At 34.1% G+C, this 13,733-nt stretch overlaps 1 protein-coding gene and 1 long non-coding RNA gene across 13 annotated transcripts in view; both read left to right on the top strand.

Moving 5' to 3' along the window:
- The window catches only part of RhoGAP71E (Rho GTPase activating protein at 71E), a 92,975-nt gene that overhangs the window by 29,924 nt on the left and 49,318 nt on the right, over positions 1-13,733 (top strand). The window lies entirely within an intron of this gene.
- LOC137252498 (uncharacterized) lies at positions 1,310-3,219 on the top strand. The gene is made up of 3 exons (XR_010953571.1): positions 1,310-1,833; positions 1,931-2,111; positions 2,168-3,219. It is a non-coding gene; the product is annotated as an uncharacterized lncRNA (long non-coding RNA).

Genomic DNA, 13,733 nt, shown 5'->3' with positions numbered 1-13,733 from the left:
TGCGGGCCATGCGGGCGTACAAACTAGCTTGTGCCGGTATTCAAATTTTATTATTAAATAGCTATCACTCCGTCATGCCCGCTACCTGAAATGCCTCGCGTCCCGCGCATTTTCCAATTACAACAGTGCTTCTTCACATACCTAACCCATCTTCAGTAGAAAATTGTAATGCACAACATATTTACACACATACGTATCCGTAACCAAATATTCTTATCTACATAAAAGGTGTCACTTTGGGTCAGCGTTGCCGTTGTGGTACGGTTGTTTCGATCGTAGTAGATTTATAGGTTGTTTGGTAAGCTGTAGCATTTGGTAGGCAAACATATTTTAAACCATTAATACCTATCTTTCTTTTAAGAATTGTTGCTACGAAATGATTTCCTCTATTAAAATTTTGAGTTCGAACAGTAACACACAATGGAAGTGGACCAAGCAAACTTTATTTAGAAAAGTCATTAAAAAGCTAAAACGTTATATTCACTTTTCCAAAGTAATCCTCAAAAACATATTGTAACGAATTTTGGGAAATTCCGCTTATCTGAAACCTTCTGCTAACGTTCGAATTGCTAAACTGTCGAATAAATCATTCCAATATTCAGTATTGCGAACTGGTCTTTATTTAGATAACATTGGGAGTAGTACTTGACAATTATACTTCACAACCAATAGCGTGCGTAAATCAAAACATAACTGATTACTCAGCTTGCGCTGTTTTTATACTCTCCGTTGCTTCGTTCGTATATTTCTCTGAAGGTCTAGACGTTTCACCTTCTGAACTTTTGTATCTCCTGCTTGGGTGCCATCTACACATACATATATTTATTTATTTATTATTTAAAGTCGACGACAAACTAGGGTCGACTGCATAATATAAAAGATATATAAATATACAACTCAAAAGACAAAATTTAAGATATATCGAGATTTCAACAATGTTATATTACAAATAAATATATATTAATGAACATTACTCTTTAATTTCGGAATATAATAATAATAAGAAATATGAGCAGAAATAAGATCTTATACCGAGATCGTATACTGGCGGAATGCATCAGATTCCGCTCAGCATGATTTCGGAATGCAGTGGATTCCAATCTTCCTGTTGGAATGCAACAAGATTCCAATCAGCATGTCATGGGAATCCGGCAGTGCTAAGAGTAGTGCAATACGCCATCACACGGCATAAAAAAGTAACATGACCTGTGTTGTTGGAATGCACCGGATTCCAATCAGCTCGATGCCTGACCCATAAGATTATACTGCCGGAATGCATACGATTCCGGTCAGTGATTCATGAAAAAGCATATTTTTACTTTGTTGGAATGCACCAGATTCCAATCAACACAGTACTGTCTTGTTCCTTCTTAATGATACATGTTTTGTATGGAAGAAATAAAATGCCGGCAAATTAAATTAGCTTGTATCTCTTAAATTACATGTATATTTGTAGTTTATGTTTTTCTTATAGCCATATGCAGGTTTATGTGTGAGTAACTACTTCAGCTGATGATTACATATGTTTGTGAGATATCTCTTCGTTGCCTTGTATGTATGTGTGTAAATGATGATTGATTTATTCATGTGCACAAGAGTGGCAGCTTGCTTTATTCAGCCCTATTCTGCATTTCGACTTGGATTGGAATTTTTTCGATTTGGCAATTTTGGTATTCTGTGTTCCAATCTCTTTCGATCCAACTTCGAATCGTTCGATTTTGTGTATTCTGCATTTCGATCGTAGTTCCGTTTTTCTCCGTTGCAAATTTGTTGACGTAGAAAATTTCAATTTGTGTTTTGCGCGCTTTTAAAAGATAAAAATTTATAAAAAATGTAAGTTAAATGTTTGTTAATCACTGTAAAATAAATTTAAAATAAAAATATTCAATTGGTTTGATAATCTGGTGGTTTTTTTTTTGATTGTTTGTAGGTCAAAAACAACAACACCCGGGCAATATGAGAAACTTGCCGAAATGTTGGAAAGTAAGAGGGACATCGCCCAAGGATTTCAAAAGCGCCCAAAAGAAGAGGTACAAGCGTTTTGGGAGGAGGTCGCGCGTACACTAAATGCACTTGGTCCGCCAAGGAAGGATTCTACTGCCTGGAAAAAGGTAAGAGATTACCGAGAATTTAATTGTTTGAAAATAAATGCAATGATTTATTGCAGGTGTGGATCGATTGGAAGTGCTACATAAAACGCAAGCTTTCTAGCAACAAAAAGGAAATGATGGGCACAGGTGGCGGTCAGTGTAAAATCCAACGCATAAGTCCACTTGAGGAGAAAGTGATAGGGCTAACTGGGCTGGAAACATGCACAAGCTGTGTTCGAGGTGCGCAAGATTTCGGTGGAAGGGTAGGGGTTGAAAATGGTCAGCTGTCTGAAATGGACATTTCCAACCGTTCCTTTGATGATAATCTACCTTCCACTAGCAGAGCTAGTAGCCAGCCCAGGGAAAGAAGAGCAGTAAAGGAGACCATTTCTTCCTTGCTGCAAGAACAATTATACATTCAGAGTGAATTTTATACAAATGCCACGAAGTTCCATGAAAATTCTTTGAATAAAATGGACAAAATGTGTACATATTTGCGGCGAATGAATCAATCGCTCGAAAGTTTGGCGGAGACTCCAGCGTTAAAAAAGAAATTTTATGAAAATAAATTTGTATCTTTATCTGTTTTGAAAAGAAGCAAGTATGTTATTACGTATACCATTCGCTATGGATGAATAATCCTCGTCGTTAGTGTCATGATCTTCATAAGAAAAAGAAAGTTCAATTCACTGCTATCTAAAGCTTCCACTCTATAATAAATACAAATGTTGTGGAGGGCACAAGCAACATTTATAATCTTGCTAACTTTTAAAGGTGAGTAATGCAGCTGTCTAGCACCCAATAAGCAACGGAAACGGTTCTTCAACACTCCAATCGTTCGTTCAACAATATTCCTGGTTTTGGAGTGCCGCATGTTGTAATTGCTTTGTGGACTTCCTTCATGAACAGAGCGATAAGGAGTCATTACCCAAGGTAGCAATGGATATCCAGCATCACCTGTCAATAAAATTATTGATTTAAATAAATTTTTTTTAATTTTGTATTATTTTTAATTAAATGTACAATTATTTATATATATAGTAAAGCAATACCTAAGAGCCACGTATTTCTTTCACCTTCCTCATATCGCCGTTTCATGTACTCATTAATTTTGCTTAAACCCCATAAGTGTGAGTCATGGTTGCATCCAGGATATCTGGCATCAATACTTCTTATTTGATTGTGCTTCTGGGGTAAAAATATCCAAAATATATTTAAAGGCATCTTTATTTAGCCTAAAGTTCTTCCTGAATCTAAAAAATAAAGCAAATATAAAAACATTGAACACTGGTAAACAAGATTCTCACAATTCTTCACTCATCGGAAATGGATTACAGATATCGCGCATTCTCCGTCTCTCAGCCTTAGCCTCAGCCATTTGTGTCGCATTGTCCTCCTCTTCCATCAATAAAGCTGCTGCGATCGACTCCATTGGCTCTTTTTTTTATAATTTTTTCACAATATTTATACTATTTTTTCACAATTTTTAGCAATTTTTCACAATTTTTGATAAATATTTTTCTATTTTTGTGTTCTTGTTTCACACATTCCACGCAAAACAGCTGATTTCGAAAATTTGATCACTCTTCCTCTTGTTCTTTCGATTACGCCGTAGTGTAGAATACCTATCTTCGACTTGAACGTAACGGAGAACGGGGACGTAATCGAAATGCAGAATAGGGCTGATTGTTGTTGTGCCTTTATTTACCAACAACATAGTGATGCTAAAATTCGCCACAATGTAAATATATGTATGAATATTTCGAAGTTAAAAATTGTACCCATCCAAATTTACATTTTTTTTTTATTATGCTAAAAAATTTAAAATCAGAATTGGCTTAGCTCAATTTTGTTTTTCGATTTTAAGGTTTAATAAACTCAGCCCCATTTTTTTAGTTTCACCTTTTTTGCTATCGAAATTTACTCTTTTAAACTAGAGCATACGAAAAAGTTTATTATCGACCGTTTATTAAGTATACGAGATCAAAGGGTTCAATAAATATTTTGGTATTCTGCAAACTGATTTTCTGGTTTTTCAATTTGCGGTGTGGCATCATTGATTTTAGCAGCCAATTCGGGCGCATTGCTCTCATCTTACTCTCAAAGGTGTGTTGAGGTAATACGCGCACGTTAGTGAAATCATTAATTTTCTTGTTAAGAGTTTTCATATATTTAAATATATATTGGCGTATAAAAAATACAACCCAAATTAACTAACGTACACTCGTCCAGTATACGTTTGAAGGTGTTGCTACACATACAGTTGTGAACAAGACAGCAACATATATTTAGAAAAATCCGAATTTTTTAAAGAAGTGGCATTATTTTTAAAGTTATAACTGATTTGTTGTCATTTGACCTTCAAGAACTTATGTAAATGCTTTTGCTCATTTTTGAAATAATTTGAAGTGGTCATACTGTCTCCCTATTTTCAAAACTTGCTTTGTCAAGCACATTTTTGTTGATATACATATATACATTGTACGAGTTGGAACGGAGGTAAACCCCTTTTTCTAACGATACGTATATTGATACTCAAGCTCCGTCTTTCGAAATACTCAGCCTGCAAGACACGGCGACGCACAGTGTCGCGATCCCATATAAGCGCGGCCAAAAATACTTGTGCTACAATTTCGCTGTAGTTCATCATGGAGCCTACACTTACTGTAGATAAAAATTTTTTAAATATAAACAAAATTGGACTACTGCCACGCCCCCTACACTAGTGGGTGGTAAAATTAAAACTGCAGCTTCAATATGCATGCTACTAACGTTTATTTACTTTTACATTGGAAAAATTAAATTTTTGGTCTGCTTTAAAATTTATGAAATTTGTAATATGTGTAACAGAATTTGTAAACGTCATTCCTTTGCAAAAGAAAAACCACACGTCAGAAACATCGCCAACCGCAATAGCAGATATCACTATAAAGTAAGAAAGTGTAAATATCGCAACTTAGCGCACATTCTCACTAGTCTTAATTTTGAGCTAACATTATTTGTGACAATATATCCAAAAATTGTGTTGGAGTTAGGATGAGTTTTTTTATTCTTTCACTTAATTTTTCCCACTTATAAAAAGTAACGGTACTCATCACCTGAACGATGAATAAATAAAAAAGTAGGGTTGCCATTTATGGAAAACTTCCAAATATAATGAAAAACTCATTTGAGATATTTACATTTACTAAGAAACTCTGAATTTAAGTTTGTTTCAGTGATGTTTTTCATAAAAAACCGTGGGCAAAATTATCAATTAACAAAATTCCAGGTTTAAGGAAGTCCCGATAAAAGCGCGTAATTCTATTATTAAAAATTCTGTTCGAAATGATTTAGTGGAGGTATTCCCCATCGTTTGTCAAAGTTTTATAAAAATATCTATCGATGAACTTTTTTGACTTTTGGCCGCTTCGCGACACTGTGCGACGCGCCCATTTCTCTAAGGAAGTGGTTATTAGTGCGGGAAAAGTTTTTTTTATCGACAAGAATAAAGTTAAATGAAGAAATGGACATCCGTTTTTAAATTTCTCTTTATTCTAATTTTCGTTCAAATACAAAATAATAGCCCTAACTTCAAATAATTGATCGCATGAAAACATATTTCATACTTACAGAGAGTAAACAACTTTTGTACGAATCACAAAATGCGGTTGAACCAAAGGAAGCGATATTTTGTACCTTCTAGCCTCGAGTAATATTCTTCCAGAGACCAGATCGTTGACTCTGTGTTGAATAACTCTGTGCTGTCGCTAATTTAATGCACATGACTGTAAGCGTATTTTAAATCATTTTATCATGCTAAATTTGTTGTACAAATTTCAAATATAAATATATACATGCACTATATTTATCATTGAACCTTTCAACAGCTTTTCCTTTTGCTCGACTAGACTTGAAATTGTTTACTTTTATCAATATACTTTTATTGATTCTATTTTAGTTGTAAAGTTATATTTGTAAATTGATAATAAAAAGTTTGTTAGTTTATTTTCTAAAATTTTACTGCCAATGTGTGACGTACTATGTCCTCTTAATATAATTTTATCTATTTGATACGGACTTTCATTCGTGCTATATCTGCCATATGTGCATGTACATTAGACCGTATTGAAAAACGAATTATGAATCGGTACCACCAGGTTTTAAATCAATAAAAACTTTGAAAACTAGCAGACCTTTAATGGCTAAAGCTCTTTTGGGTATTGAAATATTACAGACTCCGAATTTAATGAAACTTCAAATTTTTTCTACATTTCGGATCTTTTTGGAAGCAGAGTATAATAATTTAGGTATAGTTCCTGATATTTCAAAGCTTACTCTTATTTATTAATTGATTTTTTAAAGGCTGGTGTAACCATTGCTCCGTGCTCTTGAAGCCTATGTTCCAGTCTCCAGTTTTGATACCTGTTTAGATCGTGTAGAACAATGTGTTATTTGAAGGAACATGATACTACGGCTCAGGTATAGGCCTATCAGTTCTTTCTTGTCGACAAGCTTTAATCAACTATGCCATTTTCTGTTTCCTTTAAACCAGAATAGATAGCTTAATTTCGCTTTGTTATGCTGGTGTGTCGGTTGAAGCCTTTGTGAAACAAAATGTTTTCAAAATAAAGTTATGTATACCTAAAGTAAACAAATTGTTTAGTTTATAATTTTTTATACTCAATTAAATCAATTTTTTATGATTTACTGTTGTATAGCGAATTTTTATTTAATTTATAAAAAAATTGTGGAACACATTTTTATCTTCGTTCCCAAATTATTTTAGAACATCCCTAATTCATATTAATACTTACAATTTGTATATGCTATTTTAGGTAGGGAGAATATCCCAATAAATAACGCAATTCAAGGTGCGAATTCGTGTCTTAACATAGATATGAACACATGTTTATAAGCGTACACACATAAGTACATACAACGGGTATATTTTTGGAGTGACCGAACTTCCTCATAAAAATAAACTATGTTTTGGCTTAGCTGTTAACATTTTTTATTATTTTAAATTTAGCATAACGCAAATGGTTTATTATTTATTAACAAGTGGTTACGCTGTATTTTTATACTCAGCGTGCTTTGCACACAGAGTATATTAACTTTAATTGGAAACGGTATAAAGGAATCGAGATAGATATAGACTTCCATATATCAAAATCATCAGTATCGAAAAAAATTTGATTCAGCCATGGCCGTCAGTCCGTTAACGCTATAACTTGAGTAAATATTGAGATATCTTCACCAAATTTGGTACACGAACTTATCTGGACCTAGAATAGATTAGTATTGAAAATGAGCGAAATCGGATGATAACCACGCCCACTTTCTATATAAATAACATTTTGGAAAACACAAAAACCCTTATTATTTAGTAAATAATACACCTAGAATGTTGAAATTTGACATGTGGACTGATATTGAAACTCTTGATAAAAATTAAAAAAAAATTTTTTAAATGGACGTGGCACCGCCCACTTGTAATAAAATCAATTTTACAAATATTATTAATCATAAATCAGAAATGGTTAAATCTAGCGTAACAAAATTCGGCAGACAGGTTTCCTTTACTATAAGGAATGCCTTGAAGAAAAAGTACGAAATCGGTTCAGGACCACGCCCACTTTTATATAAAAGATTTTTAAAAGAGTCATGGATGAATAAAATAAGCTATATCTTTGTAAAAAAGAGCTTTCTTTATATCAATGGTATTTCATTTCCAAAGTGGATTTATAACAATAAATAGGAAAAACTTCAAATTTAAAAAAATGGGTGTGGCACCGCCCCTTTTATGACTAGGCAATTTTCTATGCTTCGGGAGCCATAACTCGAAGAAAAATTAAAGGATCGTAATGAAATTGTGTACACATATTTTTTTTATAGCAGAAAATATTTCTATTAAAAATGGACGGGATCGGTTAAAGACCACGGCAAATTAGAAAGAAAACATGTTTAAAAGGGTCGTAGACTAGAATAATAGCTATAACTTAGCAAAAAATTGTTTTGAATCAATGATATTTCACTTGTCAAGTTTTACTGTAAGAGGAAATGGGGAGACATTTTTTTTTAAACGGGCGGTGCCACGTGTTTTGTAACAAAGTAATTTATCTGAAATGAAATGTACAATTGAAGCTTACGCTGAGTATATAATGTTCCGTCACACCCGAACTTCGACACCTTTACTTGTTATTTATTATGCTTATAAATTAAAAATCAGAATTTGTCTAGCTCAATTTGGTCTTTCGATTTTAAGGGTTAATAAACTCAGACCCATTTTTTAAGTTTGACCTTTTTTCTATCTAAAATTATTCTTTTAAACTGGAGCATACGAAAAAGTTTATTTTCAACCATATATTAAGTACACGAGGTCAAATGGTTCAATAAATATTTTGGTCTTTTGCAAACTTATTTGGTGGTTTTTCAATTTGCATCATGTGGCATTATTGATTTTAGCACCCAATTCGGGCGCATTGCTCTCATCTTACTCTGAAAGGTGTGTTGAGGTAATGCGCGTACGTTAGTGAAATCATTAATCTTCGTGTTAAGATTTTTCATATATTTAAATATACATTGGCGTATAAAAAAATACAACCCAAATTAACTAACGTACACTCGTCTTATATTCCAGTATATGCTTGAAGTGTTGCTACACATACAGTTGTGAACACGAAAATAGCAGCAACATATATGTAGAGCGAAAACCATAAGGTAATTCTTTACTTTAGCTCACAATTGCTAAAACTCGTATAAAAATTTCGGGAGGGGTATCAGGAGACGCGTTTTGGACCCAGGACCACGAATTTTATTTCTGTCAAAAGATATTTCCAAAAAACCGAAAAATGACCTCGGAGAGCTCCGAAACCGGGGGTGTGATCCATATTATTTTTGCGCCGAACTCCTTTCTGCATTGGCGGCTTTCGGCCGCGATTATAAAAAATTACCCTGGGTGGGTCCAACACCGGTTTGGAGACCAAAACTATATCCGCGCAGAACACTTTTTTTGTGGTTACAACAAAATCATCAAAATTACAACAACCACATGCAAATTTTCAATTTTGTTTGCAAATGTCTCTGGAAGGAAATAAAATTTTAAATTTCCGCTTTCGGATTCGTGATCCTGGGTTCAAAGCGCGTCTGTGGACACCCTTTACCGATATTTTTGGACGAGTTTTAGCAGTTGTGAGCTAAAGTAAAGAATTACCAACTATACAATCCACTTACAACCCCGTTTTCGGAAAAATCCGAATTTTTAAAAGAGGTGGCATTATTTTTAAAGTTATAGCTGATTGGTTTTCATTTGACCTTCAAGAACTTATCTTAATGCTTTTGCTTATTTGTGATAATTTGAAGTGGGCATACTGTCGTCCTATTTTCAAAACTTGCTTTGGCCAGCACAAAAATTATTTGCGAGTTGGAACGGAGGTAAACCCCTCTTTCTAACGACACGTGTATTGATACTCAAGCTCCGTCTTTGAAAATACTCAGCATGCAAGAACCGGTGATGCGCCCATTTTTCTAAGGAAGTAGTTATTCGTGGAGAAAAAGTTTTTCTTTCATCGACAAGAATAAAGTTAAATAAAGAAAAACAGCAAAATAAGAAATTAAAAAAATAAAAAACAAGAAAAAAAAAATTTCGGAAATTTCTGTACGGATTGTGGACATCCTGTTTCTGAATGATTAAAATTTCCCTTTTTATTCTAGTTTTCGTTCAAATACAAAATATTAGCGCGTATGCGTTATATATCTATGATCTGGAATGATACAAGGTTTACTTTACAGCTTGCCTTTTTCTCGTCCCAACTTCCAATAATTGACCACATGAAAACATATTTCATACTTACAGAGAGTATGCAACTTTTTTACGAATCACAAAATGCGGTTGAACCAAAGGAAGCGATATTTTGTACCTTCTAGCCTCGAGTAATTACACAGGCCGAGAAGAAATTTGACCATACTTTCCTAAAGGTATGCTGAAAAACCACTGAATTAACGTAGGTATGATGCAGTAGACACAAAAAAAAAAAACAAAAAAACAAAAAAAAAACAAAAAAAAAAAAAAAAAAAAACAAAAAACAAAAAAAAAAACAAAAAAAAAAAAAAAAAAAACATGGAGTCATCACCTAAAATCATCAATAAACCGCAAAAAGTTCAAACACAATCAAAAATATAAAAGACAAAGAAAATAAAAAAACATAAAAAACCAAAAAAAACATGGATTCATCACCGCCACGTCTACGTTTCGTGACTCTGGGCTCGGCTGAGAGGGGCAAAAATTCTTCGAGGTTTGTGAACTTGGGATGAAGGCTTGGCTTTGTGGGCTACGGGTATATAAGCTTGGGGTTTCGGGTATTACGGTTTTTGGGCTTGGGGTTTTGGCATTGCGGTTTGCGGGCTTGGGGTTTATGTGTTAATAGTTTGTGGGATTGTGTCTTGTGGGCTTGCGGTGTTTAAGCATTAGGTTTATAGATTTAAAATTGCCGGTTAGAGGTTTTTGGGTTTGGGGTATGTGGGATTGGCGTCTGTGAGCTTGGGGTTTGTGGGATCGAGTTATTTGGACTTAAGATGTGTAAGCTTGAAATTTGTAGACTTATCGTAAGAGGTATGTGTTCTACTGCATCATACCTACGTTAATTCAGTGGTTTTTCAGCTATAGGAAAATTAGCAAATTTATAAACTTTAAATTGCTCTATCTTAGCATCGAAAACCTTTAGGAAAGTATGGTCTGGTTTATGGTCAAAAAAATCGGTCCCATTTTGTCGGCCTGTGTTATCTTCCAGAGACCAGATCGTTGACTGTGTTGAATAACTCTGTGCTGTCGCTAATTTAATGCACATGACTGTAAGCATATTTTAAATCATTTTATCATGCTAAATTTGTTGTACAAATTTCAAATATAAATACATATACATGCACTATATTTATCATTGAACCTATTAACAGCTTTTCGTTTTGCTCGACTAGACTTGAAATTGTTTACTTTTATCAATATACTTTTATTGATTCTATTTTAGTTGTAAAGTTGTATTTGTAAATTGATAATAAAAAGTTTGATAGGTTATTTGCTAAAATTTTACTGCAAATATGTGCCGTATTATGAGCTCTTCATATAATTTTACCTACATATTTAGTGCGGACATTTATTCGTGCTATATCTGCCATATGTGCATGTCAAATAGACCGTATTAAAAAACGAATTATGAATCGGTGCCTAACCAGGTTTTAAATTAATAAAAACTTTGAAAACTAGCAGTCCTTTAATGGTTAAAGCTCCTTTGGGTATTGAAATATTATAGAGTCCGAATTTAACGAAACTTCAAAATTTTTCTACATTTGGGATCTTTCTAGAAGCAGAGTATAAGTATTGCGGTATAGTTCTTGATTTTTTAAAGCTTACTCGTATTTATCGATTGATTTTTTAAAGGCTGGTGTAACCATTGTGCTCTTTAAGCCTATGTTCCAGTCTCCAGTTTTGATACCTGTTTAGATCGTGTAGAACAATGTGTTATTTGAAGGAACATGATACTACGGCTCAGGTATAGGCCTATCAGTTCTTTCATGCCGACAAGCTTTAATCAACTATGCCATTTTCTGGTTCCTTTAAACCAGAATAGATAGCTTAATTTCGCTTTGTTAGGCTGGTGTGTCGGTTGAAGCCTTTGTGAAACAAAATGTTTTCAAAATAAAGTTATGTATACCTAAAGTAAACAAATTGTTTAGTTTATAATTTTTTATACTCAATTAAATCAATTTTTTATGATTTACTGTTGTATAGCGAATTTTTATTTATTTTATAAAAAATTGTGGAAGAAATTTTTATGTTCGTTCCCAAATCAATTTAGAACATCCCTAATTCATATCAATACATACAATTTGTATATGCTATTTTAGGTAGGGAGAATATCCTAATAAATAACGTAATTCAAGGTGCCAATTCGTGCCTTAACATAGATATGAACACATGTTTATAAGCGTACGCACATAAGTACATACAGCGGGTATATTTTTGGAGTGACCGAACTTCCACATAAAAATAAACTATGCTTTGGCTTAGCTGCTAATTTTTTTTATTATTTTAAATTTAGCACTTTAATTTTATTTATTAACAAGTGATTAAGCTGTATTTTTTTCACTTTACTTTTTTCTGCAAACGCAGACATTATTTTTAAGGAACAAACTTAGACGTAAAAGCTGGGTTCAGAAAACCATCAAAACACGATCTTGCTCCAATAAGTATGAGCATTATGGGCCACCGCGGTGTCATGGTACCGTGCTCCGCCTACCACACCGAATGCCCTGGGGTTACACCCCGGGCAAAGCAACATCAAAATTTTAGAAATAAGGTTTTTCAATTAGAATAAAACTTTTCTAAGCGGGGTCGCCCCTCGGCAGTGTTTGCAAGCACTCCGAGTGTATTTCTCCCATGAAAAGCTCTCAGTGAAAACTCATCTGCCTCGCAGATACCGTTAGGAGTCGGCATGAAACAAGTAGGTCCCGCCCCGCCAATTTGAAAGAAAAATTAAAAAGGAACACGAGGGAAGAGAAGCTCGGCCTAAAATTTCTTCGGAGGTTATCGCGCCTTACATTTATTTATTTTTATTTTTTTTATTTCAGAAAATACTTATCGTTTTAAAAGCTCAGAAGCATTGAAAACTATTTTTATTGATTTATCATTTACCGCTCGGAATTTTCAAATGATGTAAAAGTGAAACGTTCACTGCATTATTGGAAAGTAAGCAGCACAGTGTGAGTTTAATTTCTACATATCCACACTCCTTTTTGAGGGATCCACCATAGCGTCCTACGCAGACAACTGCACAATAAGAGTAACAGACTTGGACTGTTCCATAGATAAGTTGTGCTTCAAAATAAACAGTTATATCCCTTGTCTCCCAAGTTTTTCGCCTCACCTTATTTGGTACGACATGGATGTCATAACGCTTCCGACTAAAGTACAAAAGATCCTGCACGGGCTAAAAGACAGGTAGATGTTGCCGAAGAAAGCGGTAGCGACTACCGCAAAGAAACGGTATGCTCGACCGAAAAATTCGGCAGCCTGAAACAAAAAAAAAAAATATATATATAAGTTACCATTGCTCATCCATCTGTTCGTCTACCCGTCGACCTCTCCCTCTGAAGGCTCATCCTCACATGTACAACGGTATTGAAATGAAATTTGACATACCTCTTCTTTCTAGCACTAGCAAGGCGGAATCGGTATATAACCTCGCCTTCTTGTATATAAAATATTCCCTATAAATAAAGTTCTTCGATATTTTACTACCTAGTTGAGCTATTATCTTCGCACGAAGAGTGTCTACGTAGATCTGGAAAAATATAAAAAAAAAATTAATTAAAATGGCCCTGGCAACCATTACTTATTCAAAGAGTTTTTGTCAGCTTTCGGTAGGAGAGCCACAGAACGGTTAGAGGTTAATTGGCGAAATTTGACACGCATCTTCTTCAAAGAGGACTTGCTCCGGGAGAAGAAACTAATTTGGCTGATAACCACGCCCACTTTGTATTTAAAAATACAAAAAATACGATTTTACGCCATATCTCTGTAACTTATAAAGACATAATTTTGATAAAATTTAGTAGCCTTGAATGTTGCAGTTAATTAGGCGGCCTTTCAGCTCAACTAATCTAATT

Source organism: Eurosta solidaginis, chromosome 5 (genome assembly GCF_040869045.1).
Source record: "Eurosta solidaginis isolate ZX-2024a chromosome 5, ASM4086904v1, whole genome shotgun sequence".
Taxonomy (NCBI): Eukaryota; Metazoa; Arthropoda; class Insecta; order Diptera; family Tephritidae; genus Eurosta; species Eurosta solidaginis.
The sequence above is the reverse complement of the archived record's forward strand: the minus strand, read 5'-3'. Positions and strand labels throughout refer to the sequence as shown.